This window comes from Notolabrus celidotus, chromosome 2 (assembly GCF_009762535.1).
Source record: "Notolabrus celidotus isolate fNotCel1 chromosome 2, fNotCel1.pri, whole genome shotgun sequence".
Classification (NCBI taxonomy): Eukaryota; Metazoa; Chordata; class Actinopteri; order Labriformes; family Labridae; genus Notolabrus; species Notolabrus celidotus.
The window spans coordinates 19621245-19642036 of NC_048273.1; the positions used below are offsets into that span (position 1 = coordinate 19621245).

The following is a 20792-nucleotide window of genomic DNA, read 5'->3' on the forward strand; positions in this document are numbered from 1 at the left end:
AAACTTGAACAGAAACAGATGGGGAAGTCCTCTGCCAAAATAAAAGCTCATATGTTACACTGAATCTTTATAGGTTTAACTGCTTTTAGACAGTGAGGAAAAACAGACCATCCTCTGAAGCCGCTCACACAGAAACAATAGACAATAATAACAGGATGCACCATGGCCTTTAAAAAGAACTGATTCCTGACAAAAAATGAAGAATCCAAGAATATAAATACTTTCAATTTGAACTTTGATTCATTAAACTGGAGAAGAACTGAGCAGATTTACAGGACGCACTGCTCTCATTCACATCCTGTCTTTAAAGAGAGCTGTCAAAATACAGCTCATATGAATGATACGGTCTCTGCACTCAAAGCATCTAAGCACAATGGATGTGAATGGAATAACAAGCAAAGGCATCCCATCTCTTCATGAGAAGTGTATCAGCTATAATCCCATCAGAGGAGCAGAGAAACACTGAGAGAGAGGACAGGAAGTGTCCATGTGTTTGAGAGTGATAATGATACAGTGCAGACCGTGTCCTTCGTGAATGACCGAGAAATAAAGAGGCTAAAAAACAGCAGCTGTGATGTATCAGTGTTGGCAGATGTTCACTGATAAACTGAGCCAAACTGAAAAAAACGAACTTATCTTTTATAAGCTGTATCCTTAAGAGTATCCTTCTTAGTTGCTTCACATGCCAGAACTGATGTTAGTTGTGCATGGAAATTCGTTCTGCGTATACTTCATGCTGTTTTGAGTTTTACTGTGCACAAATCAAAACCATACACAAGTACATTAGGAGAAGAAACAGCACACTGTGCAGTGAAAGCTTATTCTAATCCAATTTAATCATAGTACAATATCAAAAGAAACAAGCATGATTTTAAAATAACTAATCAGAGATATTTCAAACTCATAAATCATTTAAGAAAAAATGACTCAAATAATAAATCAAGTTTCAGTTTATTGATGATTATTTTGTTTTTGATCTCAGCAATTAGCTAATAGTTTTATATCTAGGACAGATTTTCAATTTATAGAAAATTGTGCAAAAAATGTTGCAATCTATCAATAAAAGTACAGTTTCATGATTTATGAATATATGTAGATGGAGTTTATTTCACATATGCACTTCTAGAAATTGTCAAATGTGTCTTCTCCAAAAACTGGTCAAAAAAGTTAGTTTATTATTATTATTAATAATAATAATAATAATAATAATAATAATAATAATAATAATAATAATAATAATAATAATATTAATACATTTTATTTAAAAGCGCCTTTCTAAACACTCAAGGTCAATTTACAGAGAGATTCAAACACAATAAAAAAAAACAACGTGATAAATGAAATAAAAAACAAGGAGAGTAACACCAAGTTAAAATGAAGCAGATAAGTTAGACAGAGAATGCAGTTTGAAACAGATGGGTTTTGAGTTTTGATTTGAAAAGAGGTAGTGAGTCAGAGTTTTGGATGTCTGATGGGAGTGAGTTCCAGAGTTGGGGAGCAGAGCGACTGAAAGCTCTGCTCCCCATGATGCTGAGACGGGCAGAGGGCACAGAGAGGTGGAGGGAGGAGGAAGACCTGAGGGAGCGAGAGGGGGTGACAATGTGGGGGAGATCAGGCAAATACGGGGGGGTGAGGTATCTGTCTGTTTCCACGTGTACCTCACAATGTAAAGGGTGAAGGAGTGTGGTCTCAGGAGGCAAGGAATGACCTAGAAAGGATGCTTGGGAAGTAACCTTGTTATGTTTTCAAAATACCTAAGATAGTGGGTGAAGCAGACTCAGACATACCAAGACAGTTTCTTGCTTAAAGTGTGAAGCAGCTTCCTTATGTTAATAAGGATTGTACTAATTGTGCACTGGTTGCAGAATATTAACGTCATCTCTTCCTGACTTTTACCTCCCCAGCTTGACATCTTGGGGAAATTTTACAGAGAGGCTAGCAAAGAAATGTCCTCATGTGAAAAACTTGGCTGTTTGTGTTCATACATGTCACTCAACCTGAAAATTTCAGTCCGTTTTAAAGAGTTTCACATGTGTGGACAGGGCTAAAGTAAGCTATCATATTAAGAGAAATCACTCAGCAGTTTCAGAAAATCCTGTGAGAAAAAACAAAGGATTCTCGTCTCTTTATTTTTGTCATCGAAGCACAAGTGGAAAGTAGTAAAAAGAAATGAAGAAAATGTGTAAACCTGCTCTCTGCTTTTGCACAATGCACAGCAGTTGTTGATGTGCTATCAAAAGAAACACAGAGCTCAATTCACGGAGCAGGAACATTGCAGATGTCTGGTGCCAGCTTGTTTCCTGTAGCTTTAAGGTGCTCTTTTATCACGTTGTTTTGGAAGAAGTCAACCATCACAACATGCTTGGTCCTTGTCGGATAAGATCCTTATCACAATCGTCATGCCTCGACATGGGTCACATTTCTGCCCGCTATATGTTCACAGGAACACAATCATCTCACACAATGACCCTAAACCAGTTTGATCCATGAACCCAAAAAAGATTCTAATCTTAAATCATTCATGAGTGAACTGCGTAGAAAGCAGCAGAGAGAGACGAGGGGTGTCGTACCAAACAGAGGGAGGATGACAGGCCCAGGAAAATAAAAGACAGATATGGAGAGGTGAGAGTGGACGTTGTAGGAGACGGAGTTCAGTCTCTGGTGAGTGATTGAATGTCTCCTGCTGGAACATTATCTCACTGTATCGCTGTGTTGCTTTTGTTTAAATCCTGCATGATCCCGACAGGTGAAAACCTAAAGCAGATTGTTCGTCAAATATTTTCTCTCCTAACTGTCATCACTCGTTCTGAAAGGACGTTACAAAAACAATATGTAAGATAAAGCTTGGGATTTTCCATATTTCTCCAAAGATTTGGGAAATCAAATTTCCAGAGTAGAGTGACCTTCTCCAAACCCACGTAGATACAAAAACAAAGCTCTGTGTTTGCTGCGGGGGAGGTGAAACTATTTCCGCAAAGTCAGCATTAAACACAAGGTGAAATGTTCTAATTGCAGAAGCAGAGACACTTTTTCTCCAGGAAAACCCACCACGTTCTGAAGAATGACTCCCCTGTCAGACTAAATTGTGTCTCTTTCATGTGGTAGCAGAGGAGGCAGGACAGAAAAGCCCAGCAGGATGTGCTTGGATTCCCCTGAAAGGCCAGAGAGCGAGGTGGCGTCGGGTGCATTCCTGGTCAGATCACCTGGCTGGAGCCGACGAGACTGGAGGCTTGACTGACCAACCAAAGAGCCGTACAGAGCTAGGCTGGGTGAGTTTTACTTATAGCAACAATATATATGGCCCTTTGTGTAACAACTGCGGAATGACTGTATAAGAGTGAAACTCAGAAAAGACGCTGAAGTCTACCTGCCCATAAAAGGACGGCTACAAAATCACGTTTTTTTAAACAGACATGTTAGGACATGTTACAAAAAAACCAAAAACACTTTTGATTCACTTTGAATGCTTGTAGTGGACAATCTCAGATCAGAGTCATGTTAGTTTGTGTAGTTATTTATCTCATCCAAAGGGTTTAGCTTAGTTTACTTAGTCAGTTTAAGATAGTGGTTCCCCTGAAACACTGATAGGGAGTCCTGAAATGTCTTCCAATGTCTATTTTTATCCATAATTGTTCAATTATAAACGAAAATATTGGTTGAGTCTGAAATAAAATGATGCTAATAAAAATGTTTAATCTTTTTCCACCTTTTTTTGTTGCCACATGACCTTGGAGATGACTAAGCCAGATAAACTACAGTATCAGTGGCAGCAGGTTCAATTACAGCAGCACAGGAAACAGAGCGATATGTACACATATCTTGGGCCTTTTTTGGTTCTATTTTGTCAATTTTTGGAGTTGCCTTTTCATGTATTCCCACAGCAGAGAAGAACATTTAACGACCTCGAGGGACAGTCGGGCTCGCTGGTCTCTGGGAAAGCTATTTTGGGGGTTGCATGCTGAAGAGTTTGGAAACTCCTGGTTAAAGAGGTGTTCACTGCTAGCTTAATAATCTGAGTTTTTGCTGACTGTTATCTGGTTTTGTTCCGTGTGATTTTGTTGGGATTCTGTCTCGTTTGGGACTCCCTGGTATCAATAAATGGTTGATTTCAATGGAAATGTAATGAATGACCTACTGAATCTACCCCAGATGCAGCAAAAGTGATCACAACTAGCTAAAAAACTTTTGAGAGAATACAGAGATAAAAGTCAACAGAGCTGTTCGCCCATTAAGGAAACCAAAGAACACCAGCAGTTGAATTGTGACACTTGAGCCCACAGTTAAAATTTTAATGAGTGGTGAAATCCCTGTAAGTGTTTCTGTGGTTGGACTTTTCCTCTAACTGATGGCGCAACTTCGAGCACACGATCCAGCTCTATCATGAGTCTGATTCTACTGCATTCCTCAAGAAGTTGCGCCGAGATAACTCAGGGAGAAACTTCTCCTTGAGATACTATTGTTGACTTGGATCGCTTGCTTTGATAATGATCTGGTGATGCGTTTTATTGAGAGTCAGAGAGACAAAACAGGAAGATCACAGTAGAGATGGTGCACGGAGGAGGGAGGAAGTAACAGGGGGCGTTTAGGCTGCATTCACAATCCTGCAACCCCCTCCAACCTCCCCTCTGTTTCTCTGAGGATACACACAAGGGTCAGCAGGAGGAGGGGGGGGATTTCTCCAGCACAACATCCCAGCACAAACACAGCTGTGGTGAAACGCTGCCAGATCTATCGTTCATGAGTAGACATGCAAAAACCTGGGGAAGCCTTGGACATGGGAGACTCCAATCTTTCTCATTCATATAGTCATGTAATGGAGCCAGGGTGTTCAATTTATCGCTTTCTGAAGGACCCCCTTTTTACTGGAATAAATAATTAAACTACCTCCATCCAAAACCTTAAACCTCTGTACGTCTGGGACTCTGAGTACTGGATCAAACTGTGAAAACCCCCCAAAAGAGTCAGAACTTGGAGATCCTGAATCCAACAGCCATGCATCAAAACTGAGCAAACTGAGAGCCCAGAACAGCCTCTCAGGATAACAGAGCTGAAAACAATTACAGCTTTAAAGTGACATTGCCATTGTTTTGAGGAGTTTAAGAAGTAGTAATGGAAAACTATCCAGCCAAGAAACATCCTTGAGGAGGTAAATCTGAAGGACATGACTCTCCTGAGTCTGCCACAGAAGAAAAAGGGGACACTTGAGACACTTATAAAATCATACATCTTCTCTTGAAATCTTGGCATGAGCAGTGGGAAGGAAACCTATAGCAGTGTCCGAATTCAGGGGCCGCATCCTGTAGATGGTGTATTTGAAGACGGATGGTGCAAAAGACTAGAGACTCATTTTGCTGTTTCAAATGTAGCCGACAAATGTGTACCACTTTTCCTGGGATGTGATGTTAGATCAGACGCATCCATTGCTGCTCAACATATCCCCTGATTTCTTTGTGTGCCCATTCAAACAAATTAGAGGACACCCAAGGGGTTGACAAATACTATAGTTAAATAGTAGTGTTTGGTCTCAACAAAGTGAAACAGAGAATCCAATAGTTCAGTTCAATCTGAAATCAGAAGTCTACACAGGGCATAAAGACTGGGTTCTTCAAAGGATGCTACACCAATGTTTAATGGAAAATAAGCTGAAACAGGAATATAGGATTCTGGAGAAGTCCTTGTGTCTTATCACATTGATCCAAAACTTTTTTTTTTCCCTTTAGTATGCACACAGATTGTTTGAGTTGAAATACACTGGTTGGCAATTTTATATCATGTTATGGTTCAGCTCAAACCCTACTTTCCTATTCTGGGAGTTCATCCCGTTCACTGTTTTTTTGCCTAGTAAGGTTTATTGACGAGTGGGACATGATAAATACAGACATTAAAAATGTTATTGAGCCATAGACAGTATAGAATATGGACTTAGTATCCGTGACGTCACCAATCTGTTTCTGAAGCGCTGTTTTGAGGCCAATTGTCGGCGGCAGCCATATTGCTGCTGTCCGGCGATTGTGACGTAAAGAGGCAGGCTTTGAGCCTCCTAGCCAACAGCTACAGTGTTCACAACTGTCAATCAAGTCAGCTGTGCCTCTCATTGGAAGACTCGTAATCTTAATATCTTCCAAATTGCAGCGTTAAAAAAAAATCACACCCCGTACCGTGTGTGCCGATCCAGAAATTAGCTATCCAGACTACACTCGTCTTTTGTACCAGGCTGTAAACATGTTTAGATTGTCTTTTGTGAATTGGTGTGCATGTGGTTTCTGGTACTACCGGAGCCAGCCTCAAGCAAATCCTTGATGAACTGCAGTCTTTAGCACTTCCGCATTGGACTCACATTTTTAGACCGGAGGTTGCCGCTTGTATTGAGCTAACACTTCCCTTCAGATATATCTAAACTTAACTCAATCAGTCTGTTCTGACATTAAAGTGTCAAGGATCTAAATCAGACCAGCACTAAACCTTTCAAATCAAGTCTTTAAACATATTCAGACCTCTACATCTTGTACTGCATGAGGACATTTTTCCTTTGACATGGATTTCAAAGCAGCACCTGTGGAGGTAATAATTAGCACTCAGTGTGAGCCCTCAGTCTGCCCTCCTCATTAAAGAGCGACCTGTGCTCAGGCTGTTGGACCGCCCTGCCGCTCTCAGAGGCTAACTCTTGATGTGGGCACTGATCAGTGCCAAGGCAAACGCACATTTGCATGCCTCCGGGCCTCCTGCTTGATTCCCAGGTATGTAAATAGGCTTGGTCTGGCGCCACAGATGCAGTACTGGTGTTGTGAAAAAAGAAAAAAAACAACATAACTGTTTGGCAATGGCACGAGCACCCCTGGGGACAGTTACACAGATGGCTTGTCGGAAGGCAGAACTACCACCCATAAAATGAGAGAGGAGCTGGCAACAAGCGGTCAATCCTGGCAACCGCAGTCTTGAATACTTCAGAGGCAAGGTGTTTCAAAGAGTTTTTACAGTTCCCAAGAGTACAGAAACTCCAGTGAAGAGACAGAGGTTAGTGTTCAGGTTAACACTGAACACAAGAGCAGCTGTAATAAATCTGAAGGAGTTCACATGAAGAGAGGATTTCAAGGTTATAGAGTGTCCTTCAGACCGCCTGGTGCGGGTCTAAAGAAAACCAACATGCTTGTTTTATGCTTGAGCAGCATCTCCCCCCCAAAAAATCTTATGGGGTGGCTATATCAATCATTTTTCTAACTTTAGGAAACACACAAACTGACCTTCAAACTCACTCCAGACTAGAGAGCTGCGTTGCTGCTTGAAAAGCTTTCGAAGACAGACTGAATCATATGATGATGGATCAAAACTACTGCAAGAGAAACATCCATAAATTTAATGCAAAGTATGATAAATGAAATAAAATCCCACATTCTGAAAATGTAGGTCTACTCTTAACCGCCGCGGCATCTGATGCTTTAAAACTGACATCCCTAAAAGGAAACTCAAACTGGACCTGCACTTTAAAGCATTACATACACGCCATTAGAGCCATTTTCTCTCTGAACTCCAGGTAAGTGCTAATGACTCCAAAAAATCTCTGAGCCGTAGTTAAATACCCATTTAGCCTTCAAAAACGTGACTGACCTTTCCTGCAAAGTTGGATTAAATCACTGCTGGCTACCTACACAACAGCTTGGCCTCACACCACTTTGCGTTGGACACATTCCAGCTGAAACATCTGCGAGCGTGATAACAGCGTCCTCGTGGAGCTAGTAATAGTTTTAAGGCCAGTGAAGGAGAGAAAGCGGGGTCTGCTTCAGAGAGGTCGATTTGATACAGATGTTAATAAATACACAACAGAGAAACTGTCACATTACTGCAGGAAATGTTAGAACAGTTTACATACCATCAAGCATAAACAAGCGGATGCTTTTTGGGCCCAAGAAAGGCCACGTCTCCTTCATTACATCAAGTGGACTGAAAATATTTCACTTCCAGGAGTTCTGAAACTGTGGACATAAAGACTCTTGTGAACACATCTGTGCAGGGACTCAAACATCCCAGCATACTATCTGAGCAGCACTGTGGCTGTTTGTACCTTGATATGAGAATATTTACTCCTCTATAAACAGTGTTCTCTTCTGAGCAAACCAACCCTAAGTTTACCGTCACTAAACCAATGTTTATGTCATGAAGCAAAAAGTATTTATCTCCCCAAACCAGCGAGTAAACCACCCAGGTTCTGTTCTCTGGTTTGCTGTGAATTTCAAACACAGATGTGTTGGAGGACAACGTATCAAAACTACAATTCCAGCAGATAAGACACAACACAAGGCAAACATTATGATAACTGAGTTTTTTGAGTAGTTTGTGGTCGTGAATAGTCTGTGTAAGGGGTTGTTGCTACCTGCTGGGCTGAGTCCCGCTGTGTCCACAGACTGTTTACAACTTAGAAGTGCTTACACCGCTGTTTATCTCGTCCGAAAGGTATTGTTTTTCACTGCAAGTTACCAGACAGTTCCTGACCTCAATCTGCTTGGCTTTGGTAAATTGAAAGGAGTGTTGTCCTTCTCATAGTGTGGTGTCAGAAGTACAGCTTTGGAATGTAGGCTGAGACTGAGGGATGCTGCAACACCTAGCTGTCAGTCAATCATGGAAAATTGATCAACTACTTTAAAGTCACGTTTTATGGCAGAGGTTACATTTACTTTGTTTAAGCATTTAGTGGTGGAGGGTTTTCTACGGTGGCCCTGAAGTGCAAATCACAACGGCAAAACAGAAAACACAACGGCAAATCAGAAAACATGACGACATTGTCCAAACCGGAAGAAGTAGGTAACCCCAGGGATTTGCCGTTTCGATTTGCACTTCAGGGCCACCGTAGTTTTCTGCCTTACTTGGTCTTAATTTTTGGCTTCTGACCGACTGTCAGAAAATCAAAAGATCAAGTCATCACTTTCAGCTTTATGAGAATGTGATCATCATTTTTCACTTTAGAATAATCCATCCATCCATTATCTTGACCGCTTATCCCGTTAGGGGTCACGGGGGGCTGGAGCCTATCCCAGCTGGCTTCGGGCGGAAGGCAGGGTACACCCTGGACAGGTCGCCAACCTATCACAGGGCTAACACAGAGAGACAGACAACCATTCATGCACACACCCACACCTACGGGCAATCTAGAGTGATCAATCAACCTGAGCATGTTTTTGGATTGTGGGAGGAAGCCGGAGTACCCGGAGAGAACCCACGCATGCACGGGGAGAACATGCAAACTCCACACAGAAAGGCACCCGCCCGGCCGGGGATTCAAACCAGGAACCTTCTAGCTGTGAGGCAACAGCGCTACCCGCTGCACCACCGTGCACCGTGCACTTTAGAATAACTGATCATTTAAACGGTTATTTACCACCTTATCACTAATTATAAATAATATGCCAATATCCAGAGAACTACATCCAACAAGACTTCTGATTGAATATTGCAGGGATGTAATCGTACCTCGTGACACTTTTAGAAATCAAAACACACATGAGATGATCCATGATCTGACTTTGACCTCTCTTGTTCAACATCATTGCATCTTTTATGTCTGAGGATGCACCACCAGTCTTTCCCACACAGATGATAATCGGACAACCCGCCAAGGTATTTTGCAGACCTTTTTGGCCTTTACCCCTTCATCCTTATAAGACTTCCATGTGCTATATATGGACAATTTCTCTCTCTCACTACTCCTTGCACACCTGTAGTGAGTAGTATCTCCAGATCTACTCCAGATCATCAAAGAAGAGATGCAACAGAAAGCCTAACAATGGTGTAACAGACAAATGTAACATCATGAGAGCTTTTGTCTCTTTCTTGACGTAGATTGTTGTAAGGCTCTAAAACAGGCGAAACAAAAGCATCACAAATAACACTTAAAAGAAGCAGTATCTTCTCTAAAGCTTGAAAACTCTCAAACCGTTAGAAAAACAATGAAAATTTGTATCAGAACTCTGCATCATAAATCGTATCACGTTCTGAGTTGAGTGTATTGTTGCATCCCTTTTGCTTCTGAGATGGAATGCACAGTAGTCTCTCTATTTGCACATCAGTAATGGGCTCTTTATAGTTTCCAGCATTGAGGTCAATTCATTGAGTGAGTTTCAAGCTTCAGAAAACATGTGGCACTTAAGGAAGCTGGCACTAAGCTTTGAGCATCTGGGAGTTGAGAAAAGTGGGAGTCTTTCACAATAAGTGCAAATCAATAAAAAACTGGAGCAGGGTCGGGGTTACAGTTGAGTTATGATGAAAGCTGTGTACGCCTGGTGACACTGCAGCAGCTAGAATCAGGACAGAATTGGCACCAAGGTCTGGCAAAAGGAACTCAATGGGAAAGTGTGTCTCAATGGTTGATTACCTCCCCATGAGGCGAGCACCCTGTTTCCTTCCACTCTGGATCCTTTCAAAGGAGCACAGCGAGCACTTTGATTGACGATTCGAGGAACTACAGAAATTCCTGGAAGTCTGGGAAACAACTTTTGCTTGCTTTTTTGAATTTACAACGAAAGATCAACTACTGTAAGACAAAATGAAGACCCATGATCCCACCAGATTTAGTGTGTACAGTCATGGCCAAAAGTTTTGAGAATGACACAACTATTAATTTTCACAAAGTCTGCTGTTTCAGTTTTTATAATGGCAATTTGCATATACTCCAGAATGTTATGAGGAGTGATCAGCTCAACTGCAATTAATTGCAAAGTCCCTCTTTACCTTGAAAATGAACTTTATCACCAAAAACACATTTCCACTGCATTTCAGCCCTGCCACAAAAGGACCAGCTAACATAATTTCAATGACACACAGGTGTCACACACATTAACACAGGTGTGGGTGTTGATGAGGACAAGGCTGGGGATCAATCTGTCATGATTGAGTGACTGGACACTTTAAAAGGAAGATGGTGCATGACACCATTGTTCCTCATCTGTTTGCCATGGCTACCTGCAAGGAAACATGTGCAGCCATCATTGCATTGCACAAAAAGGGCCTAACAGGGAAGTTTATAGCAGCGAGTAAGATTGCACCTCAGTCAACCGTCTATCCAATTATCAAGAACTTCAAGGAGAGAGGTTCAATTGTTGCCAAACAGGCTCCAGGGCGCCCAAGAAAGTCCAGCAAGCGCCAGGACCGTCTCCTGAAGGTGTTACAGCTGCGGGATCAGGCCACCACCAGTGCAGAGCTTGCTCGGGAATGGCAGCAGGCAGGTGTGAGTGCATCTGCACGCACAGTGAGGCGAAGACTTTTGGAGGAAGGCCTGGTGTCAAGGAGGGCAGCAAAGAAGCCACTTCTCTCCAGTAAAAACATCAGGGACAGACTGATATTCTGCAGAAGGTACAGGGACTGGACTGCTGAGGACTGGGGTAAAGTCCTTTTCTCTGATGAATCCCCTTTCCGATTGTTTGGGGCATCTGGAGGAAGGCTTGTTCGGAGAAGACGAGGTGAGCGCTACCATCAGTCCTGTCTCTTGCCAACAGTGAAGCATCCTGAGACCATTCATGTGTGGGGTTGCTTTTCGGTCAAGGGAGTGGGCTCTCTCACAATCTTGCCTAAAAACACAGCCATGAATAAAGAATGGTACCAGAACGTCCTCCGAGAGCAACTTCTCCCAACCATCCAAGGGCAGTTTGGTGATGAAGAATGCCTTTTCCAGCATGATGGAGCACCTTGCCATAAAGCAAAAGTCATAACAAAATGGCTCGGGGAACAAAACATTAAGATTTTGGGCCCTTGGCCAGGAAACTCCCCAGATCTTAATCCCATTGAGAACTTGTGGTCAATCCTCAAGAGGCGTGTGGACAATCAAAAACCCACAAATTCTGACAAACTCCAAGCATTGATTATGCAAGAATGGACTGCCATCAGTCAGGATTTGGTCCAGAAGTTGATTGACAGCATGCCAGGGAGAATTGCAGAGGTCTTGAAAAAGAAGGGTCAACACTGCAAATATTGACTTATTGCATGAATTCTGTGTAATTCTCAATAAAAGCTTTTGATACTTATGAAATGCTTCTAATTGTATTTCATTATACCATAGAAACATCTGACAAAAACACCTAAAAACCCTGAAGCAGCAGACTTTGTGAAAATGTAATATTTATGTCATTCTCAAAACTTTTGGCCATGACTGTATGCTTGGACACACACACTTGCACACATATACAGAGGCGTGAAGCTAATTGAAAAGGAAAACATTACAGCTTCTACAAATTGACCTCTCCATCATGCACCCTTAGGTCTTTCTGTTCATTAACTCTGCAGCTTTGATGGCCAACAAGCTGCTTACTGTACACACGGGCCACACAAGGTCTGTACTGTATGCTGAAGGTGTGAAAGATTCTCTGGATAACCTCTGCTAAATGAATCAGACACGGTTTGTTTTTGCTCTCTTGCCTAATCAAACACTTAAACACAAGATCTGGGAGTTGAGTCATATTTCTTGTCATGTTAGACAGGAAACCAGCCACCTGGTCAAGGTGTGCATTACATGCAACAGGGTTAACATGTTAAGCACATGCTGTGGAAAAAAAAAAGTGTGTGAGGGGAGCTTTTCCTCTTAGTGATGTCATGGGTAAGCTGTCCACCTTCATGTCCTCTCTCCCTCTTCTCTTCGCTCCCTCCATCACATCGCCCTCTCTCTCTCATCTGCTGACAGCTCTGCACAGTGGCCTCTTTTTTCTGCCTGTCCTGGCTCCACCCTGGGCCAGAGCGTGTTCCTCATATAAGGTCATGTCAAAGGAATGCCTGAAAAAGCCTCATTGCTGTCCCTGCTACACAGCTCCTTTCACTACGACCTGAAGAAACTGAAGACACGAAAGCCTGTGCTACATCCTTGGCCAGCTATATCGTCAAACTTCTCCACTTTATTACATTGCAGTGTGGTTGAGTTTAGTGTTTTACAAAAAACATTCGAAGGGGAATGTGTGCTAAATGGCTTGTATGAAAACCAAAGCAGAAAAGTCATGTACAGTGTAATACGAACAAACAACCTATAAATCAGTGTTTGAAAATGACCACATAATAAAAAGTGCATAATTTAGGAAAAAAGGAAATAAGCAAGAGAAGCTGTCGAGTGATTGTTACGTAAAGAGGCCGGCTCCTAGCCAACAGCTACAGTGTTCCCGCCTGGCAATCAAGTCAGCTGTGCCTCTCATTGAAAAACTTGTAATCTGAATATCTTTGAAATTGTTGCATTAGAAAAAATTTCACCCCCCGTACAGTGTTTGCCGATCGAGAAATGAGCTATCCAGACTACACTTGTCTTTTGTACCAGACTGTAAACATGTTTATTTCTGCTGTAAAGATCGTCTTTTTTGAATTGGTGTGTATGTGGTTTCCGATACTTCCGGAGCCAGCCTCAAGCGGATCCTCAATGAACTGCAGTTTTTAGCACTTCCGCATTGGACTCATATTTTTTGACTGGAGGTTGCCGCTTGGTAAGGACATGTCCAGACGTTTTTTGGCTTGGGTTGCCTAACCTGGGGGACTTATGGGGGGGGTGGCATTAAGTATGGGAACACACACACACACACACACACACACACACACACACACACACACACACACACACACACACACACACACACACACTCCACACGCCACAAGCCACACACTACACACTACACACAAATGAACAGCATTCACTTACTCTTATATTTTCATTAATCATATCTGCTTAAACAATACCATTAAGAAAGGGAAAATGCATAAGGAATGGGTGGTTATGCGAATTAGAGTCCTGATGCGGTGAGCAGCGTCACCCTGATGTGAAGCTAGAAAAGTAACACAGTAGAGTGGGAATTTAAATTATAATAAAAACAAAAGGAAATGGGGTACAACAAAGTACCACCATTGACAAGGCAAACAGTTTAGAACTTTGGGTTGGCCCGACAGTGCCAAATCAGATTTCAATGGGGTCTATGCCATCCCTAGGCATGCCTCTGGCTAAGCCCCTGGTGCCAATGACATCAATTAGTACGTTTCTAGAAAAAATGTTTTGAACAGCACACTTTTCTGGGGATTTTTTTGTATTTAGATATTGACATCGAGGAATTGACTGAACTGGTGCTTTTTATTCCCTAAGTCAGCTCCTCCCCTGATTGGATTGGGAAGTGACCTGGGGATGTTGTATACAAAGATATAAGGAGATTTTCAGTTTGGAGACTGCATGTGAAAGAAAACAAAGGAACAGGAATGTTAATGTCACTATACAGAGGAAAAAACCTTGACTGTACCTCTGTTTGTTCTGTAGCTGCTGGCTTTCATTTGGGGAAATTTGAGTGCACATAGTTGAGCATGGTGGCCTGAACTCACAAGGAACCCCGAATGTGGAACAAACTCTCAATCTATTAGTTAAAAAAACACAGTCCATGTCAATTATGAGCTAATCTGGATCAGGGAACTTGGATGGAGGTGCTCTTGTACATCTGTCTTGTCTGCCCTGTGCCTGACATCATCATTTGGCTGCTGAAGGAAATGACTGCTTCCCTTATCCTCTCCATCTCCGGTGACAGCCCCGTTTAGCTTTGTGGGAGTTAAAACTGAGAGACTACACAACCGTTTTTTCTCAGAGCTATCCTGCGAGGCCACCTGACACCACAGCAGCTACTGTATCCTTAGTGAACCATCACACTCTTTCCCATGTCTGATCTGGCTTCCTGGGCACTCAAGACACACAAGGCCAGCTTTGTGTGGAAACCCTCAGAAACACAAGGTGTGTATGTTTTAAGTAGCGCAGACGGGGTGGAAAATCACCTACAATGTCTTCCTCCTACGCTGCCGCCCTCATGCCCTCCTCCCAACCACTCTCTCACGTTCCGTCCTGCCCAAAATACATTTACTTGCGAACCTATATAAACACACTCTTTCTTTCTCTCTCAGAACTTCTAAAAATAAACATGGTTAGCTGGTGTTTTTATTTTTAAGCTTCCATCCTCTGATTTTACACTCCACCACTTTCCTTTCACATAAAAGTTCCTTTTCAAGACTGAAAAAACCCACCCTCTGACTGGCACAAGGAATCTGAAACATGTCTAACAGTTGTGTTTTGTTCTGTCACACTGTGTTTGGTTGAGAATGTTGTCAAGTATCAAAAGTACACAGTCTACACAAAATGGAACTGGAGCCCCAAACATGGGACACCACAGATTCAAGCAGCCATGCTTTTTCCTCAGCAAACCTCGGCTTTATCATTTTTGGAAACATGAGCCCTTCCTGTTCTCAGATTCTGCCTTTGATCCCATAACTGTGTAATATTGGTGACCCTTTGAGGCTGCTTTACCTCTGTTACACTTATGTTACTCCCCTCAGTGCTAGCCAAGCTCCCCACCATTACCACTGTCACTGTCACATTGATATTGATGCTTAACAGTCTTTTCTTGAACAAGTAATGTAAAAGTTGATAATTTTGACCTCCCTGTTGAGCTAGGCAAGATAGTTTAACAAACATCTAGAGGAGCTGATGCTAAGCTAAGCTTATCTGTTGCATAATTTCATATTTACCGAGGCTGGAATCAGTCCTCCTATCTTAAGCCGGGTCCACACTACAGGATAATCAAGCAGATTTTTGTCCTGATCTCCCCCTTATGATCAAAGCCAGCAAAGGCCCGATTGTCTGATGTTTGCAGACAACATTGTGTCTGACTTTCCTGTGGTGTGGGGTGTGTTAAGAGTGATTTTGTCCGGTTGGAGCCGCTCGGAAGGCCTCAGAAGGAGAGATCGAAAATAATGAACATGTTTAATATTTGACACTAGAAATCCTGTAGTGTGTGGGATGATCCAAGAGGAGCCGAGAACGCACAGTGTGTAATGTCACGTGTACCAGAGCAAAAGCCAATCAAGACGCAAGCTGACTCAGCTGACTGACGTCAGAGGAAGTAAAGACAACTGTAAGATCAGAAGAGAGAGATCTTGTGCGATCTGTCTTTTGTAATCATCAAGTGTGTGGTCTCCAAATGTGTGAAGGTTTGAAGAACCCTGTAATGTGTGCCAGGCATTAAGCTGAAGTTATGACTGTGAAAATGCTGATAGACAACTTTGCAAAGAGTCACAGAGAAGATGATGATGATGCACGTACCAGTGCAAAAATGCTACATTAGACACTATATCTTAAACATCTTGTCATTCCTGTTAGAAGTTTTAGCTGGTTATTAATCAGACTATAACATTAACGGTAATGTCTCTGCATGACCTACACAAGTAAACAAACTTATCATCTACTTGGTAGACTACACTTATAGTTGTATTCAATGCCTATCAACACAGGCTCTGCCCAAAATGTGTTTGTTTACATTTTCCACAGCAAAGTTTTTTAAAGATGTGAAACATTTGATCGTTATAAGAATGCCTGAGGAAGTTTAAGTTACATGTAAACTTGACAAGTATAGAGACAACGGATACCACTTGTCCACATAGGGAACCAAGTCCAACACATAGTAAAATATCCTTACTGTAGCTTTAAATTCAAACTCTTTCACATAAGTTGACATCTAAAGCAAGTGTATTGCCTAGAATGTCAAACCCTTCCTTTAACAAGTTTCTCTCTGAAGTTATCTCAGAGGAGATAATCTGATACCAAACCACTTCAGAAATTTTGTGGCCCTCTCACTGTGTTTCTCCATAAAGCCCCAGAGATGAGGGGATTTCCCTTTTCAGATGACTGTGTTACAAGAAGCAGCACATTTGAAGGAAGCATTTACGGGCATGCCACTCAGGAACTGGGATCAGAGGTCGCCCTCGCTCAGCATTTCCACCGTCTGTAAAGACAGGCTGGAAAAATAGGAAAAGATGAGAGTGATGTGATGTTCAAGTGTTAAATCTAAAGCAGACAAATGTTGAGTTCACACAAAACAAGGGGGTAGAAAAAGCCACAAAGGAGGACACTATTGGGAACAGTGTGTAGGTGTGTGTGTGTGTGAGACAGCGAGTATGTGTGCCCCAGCAGACAATGCCAGCATTCATACAGCCACTCTGTTCTCACCCTGTCCGGCCCCTTCATACCCCAGAGAAATATCAAGTATATTTGTTCATGTTGAAATCAATCTGGTGTTGTAGCAATGAGCAGCTTTTAAAAGACAAAGGACATTAAACAACACTCAAACGAGAGGGGCTGAAAAGTTCTCAGAACCTGTGTTGGAAAGATCACTAATGTATTATACTTAAATAGAGGAGTCACCCATTAAAAGGCATCAAACACACGTCCTTTTAATTTGACACAAATCTGCATAAACTGTTGTTTTTGCAAGGAAGTGTGCACTTAAGGAGAAACGCCCCACATCACTAAAAAATGTTATTCTAACAGAAACATCATCTTAAAGAATCTCAAAACCCCTTGTGTCAAAAGACGACTCCCCAGATTAGCGTGTGAGCTTCAAGTGCCCTGAAGAAGAATTTCCTGGTTCAAACTTCAAGCGTTGCCTAGGCTCACTCTCTGATGATGTAACCTTTTCCTGGGGGCTAAATCAAGCAATGACAGCGCAGTCCTGTCCAACGTTTCATCACAGAATAACACCATCAATCACAACGCCACCCCCAAGGCTCTGGAAAAAGAAAACCTCCCCAGGCGTACTTCAGACTGTTTCATGGAGAAGGTCAAGACATGGGAAGGAAAAAGTAAGGAAAATAAGTCAAGCCTGCATGATTTAAGGATTACCCAAAGAGGCGAAGAATGTACGTCCTTCAATCTCCTAAAGCAGCTGGTGGTATGTGAACCGAGGCTAAGCTAGATCCACAGCAGAGCATGGAGACTTAAGTAACGGCCACTCTTCTAATACTGCATATGAAGCCTTTCTTAACCTCCAGAGCAGCATGAAAAGCCAGCTCCAGTGTTTTTAATGATAAATGGTTCCATGCATGTTACAACAAACCTCATTTTCTCACGCATTGAAAAGATGAGATGGCGTGGAATTCTTCTGCTTCCTCCCCTGGAGTTACACAGAGTTTAGATCCCCTGCAGAGACCACCGCTAGGGTGCAACCCGATCCAGGATTTGCTCTTGAGTTGAACGAAGGGGGAAAAGAGGGAGAGGAGCTAAATGTTCATTTGCAGTAATTGTCCAGAGGGTGACGAAGGGAAGAAACGCAGACACAGGTTGGTTGTGTAAACACTCACAAGGAGACGGAAGGAAGTTTCAAGTTTAAAAACATTTATTAGCTTTTAATTTGATGCTGCTTGTCTTCCAAGTGTAAAACAGAGGACACCTGCTGATATTTTTTCACAGATGATGAGGGAAACTTCATCAACTTGGGCTTTAAAGGTTGTTTTTTCAATAAAGATAGGAAGTAAAAGCTTTACATTTGGCCTCAATTATCATGTAATACATCTGGAACAATAGTTGGGAGGATTTCTGTTTTCATTTTGCAATAACGGGGAAAAAAGACAGAAACAACAAACCCATTAAACTATGTCATAGTGAATGGGGAAATACAATTTTATGAAGGAGAATAAATCATATGCAGTAAATGTATTAAGTTCATTAAAGGATGTAAAATAAGAACAAAGTGTTTGGTGATGATGACAGCCTGGAGCCATTATTGTGGAAGAATGCATTCTTCACATTGTTGGAAAACATACAAACAATTGAGAAATCTAAGAAGAGTTACACAAACACACACACACACACACACACACACACACAAAGACGTACAGTTTTTCATTCACCCACTGGGAGGCACAGACTCTGTGCATGTGACAGCGACGATAATTCAGATTTATTGTAAGAGCATTTTTACGGTCGAAACACTCTCCGCACACATAGATGATAAGGAAAGCAAATAAATCTTCTGGGAAGGTGTTTGCAGTGAAAAGCTGACAAGACCTCATTTTGGACATTTTCTCAGCCCCTCACCACTTCCCTCTGGGGTGCCGTTACAAAATCCCAGCCACGCCGTGGTGTCAGGGGGTCGTCGCACCACTGCATTTCATCTAGATTTTTACACACACTCGCTGTGAAATGGAGTGTGTGGACACGTGTGAGAAAAGCTAATCTTGGGAATTTGTTTGCATGTGCGAGAGGCTGTTTCTGTCGGCTAGTGTGTGAGCGGGTAGACATAACTCTTCTAAGTGAAAGCAAGCACACACACAAGGACACAGGGAGAGTTATTTACTGCAGAGAGGCTTATTAATGACTCGTAGTGGGAACTGGGAGTGAAATTTGAAGAAGTAGGACCAAACTTCTTAGAAGGTCCCTTTTTCCAGCAGCAGTCAGATATTTAAATGAACATAGTTAGTTGTGGTTGTGATCCATGGCTGTGAATTATTTTTCAAATGTTTCAACTGTGTTATTCATTTACATGTTGTGTATAGTGAATGCATTGTCCTTACTGTTAGTTGTGTGTATGAATTGACTTAGTGGCAAATGAGTTTCCCTACTGTGGATTAATAAAGCTTTTTAATCTGATGTAATCTAATCGTACACTGGTGTATTGGTCGCCAGAAGTTATCGTAAGATACTTTAAAGACAGAGCAGGTCTAGAACATACTCTATGTTATATTATAAACAAAGACCCAACATCAAGACAGGATAAGATCCAGACCAATCACACAGGCAGGACTCTGTCTTATCCCAACTTAATCCACCATGAGCAGAGCACTTTGCAGCATTTAGCAAGTACCAGAGGTGAGGATAAACTGTCTTTTAACAGGCAGAAACCTATAGGATAGGACCAGACACGGTAGACAGCCATCTGCCTCGACTCTACCGTTAGCTTTTATTCAACAGTTTTCACATTTTACTAATTGCACATATTTTTTGCTTGTATTTTGTTTTGTTGCCTTCATTACAATGTATCTGGATTGTTAATTATTTTGTCATACTGTTATGCTCTTATTATTCATCTTGGTTTTTAAGTTTTTCTGTTTATAAAGTAAAACGAATAAAATTGGGGTCACACGTAATAGCAGTTTTAGGCTGGATCTATACCTATTTTAGATTTTAGATTGAAGAGCAGCATTTACAGGTTTTGAAATTTCTCAACAAGGAATTTTTGCACTGATACCTTGAAGATGTTTGTTACACATGTCCTTAAGATAAACAGGACATATAAAACTCAGATCCAGCTCAGGTAACTGGGGATATTTTAATTGGTCCTTTAATATCAAAGCGATACCCTGTATCGATCTATGCTCAAGTCTAGGCTAGTGGAACCAGCATTGACGATGAACAAAGGGGTACTGGAACATCTACAATAATATGACCTTCTGTTCAGACTAACCCGGGGCTGTAATTATGAACCACCCACAGGGTGATGGAGGCAAATCTCTTCAAAGGCCTGGAAAGTGATTTGCTCTCCCTCCATAAACATGACATGGTCCTGTGGCTGCTGTCACATTACACAAACCTAGCTTTACTGACACACAGCATGCAGATTGGAATTCAGCAGAAATAAACACACACACATACTCCCACACACACAGGATTCAGATCACATGATATTAATTACTAGACTGTTTTTAGGATTCAATAAGATCAGAGGATTTGGGGACTAAATCCATGTGTTTGTACGTCTCTATCTGTTTAAGCTATGAGCAGATGTTTTCCACCACAGTAAAAAACAAATGATCAGTTTCTCCTGTGTTAACTCGGCAAAAATGTTAGTTTCCCTGCTTTTACCAGACTTGGGATCAACAAGTGTTGTGTAAAAGGAAGGAGTAATCAAGTTTGTAAGCAAGCATGTCTATGCCTGTCCAGCCCTTCCTGTTTAAGGCTCACCCCTCCGCACAAGCAGTGACTCCCCCCTCTGCCTTTCCCTTTGATGTGACTGGTTAAGAGTAGCTGGACAGGACTAGGG

At 41.9% G+C, this 20792-nt stretch overlaps 1 protein-coding gene across 1 annotated transcript in view; it reads right to left on the reverse strand.

Annotated features, from left to right (window-relative positions):
• p3h2 (prolyl 3-hydroxylase 2) overlaps positions 1 to 20792 on the reverse strand; it is a 65601-nt gene that overhangs the window by 17493 nt on the left and 27316 nt on the right. The window lies entirely within an intron of this gene.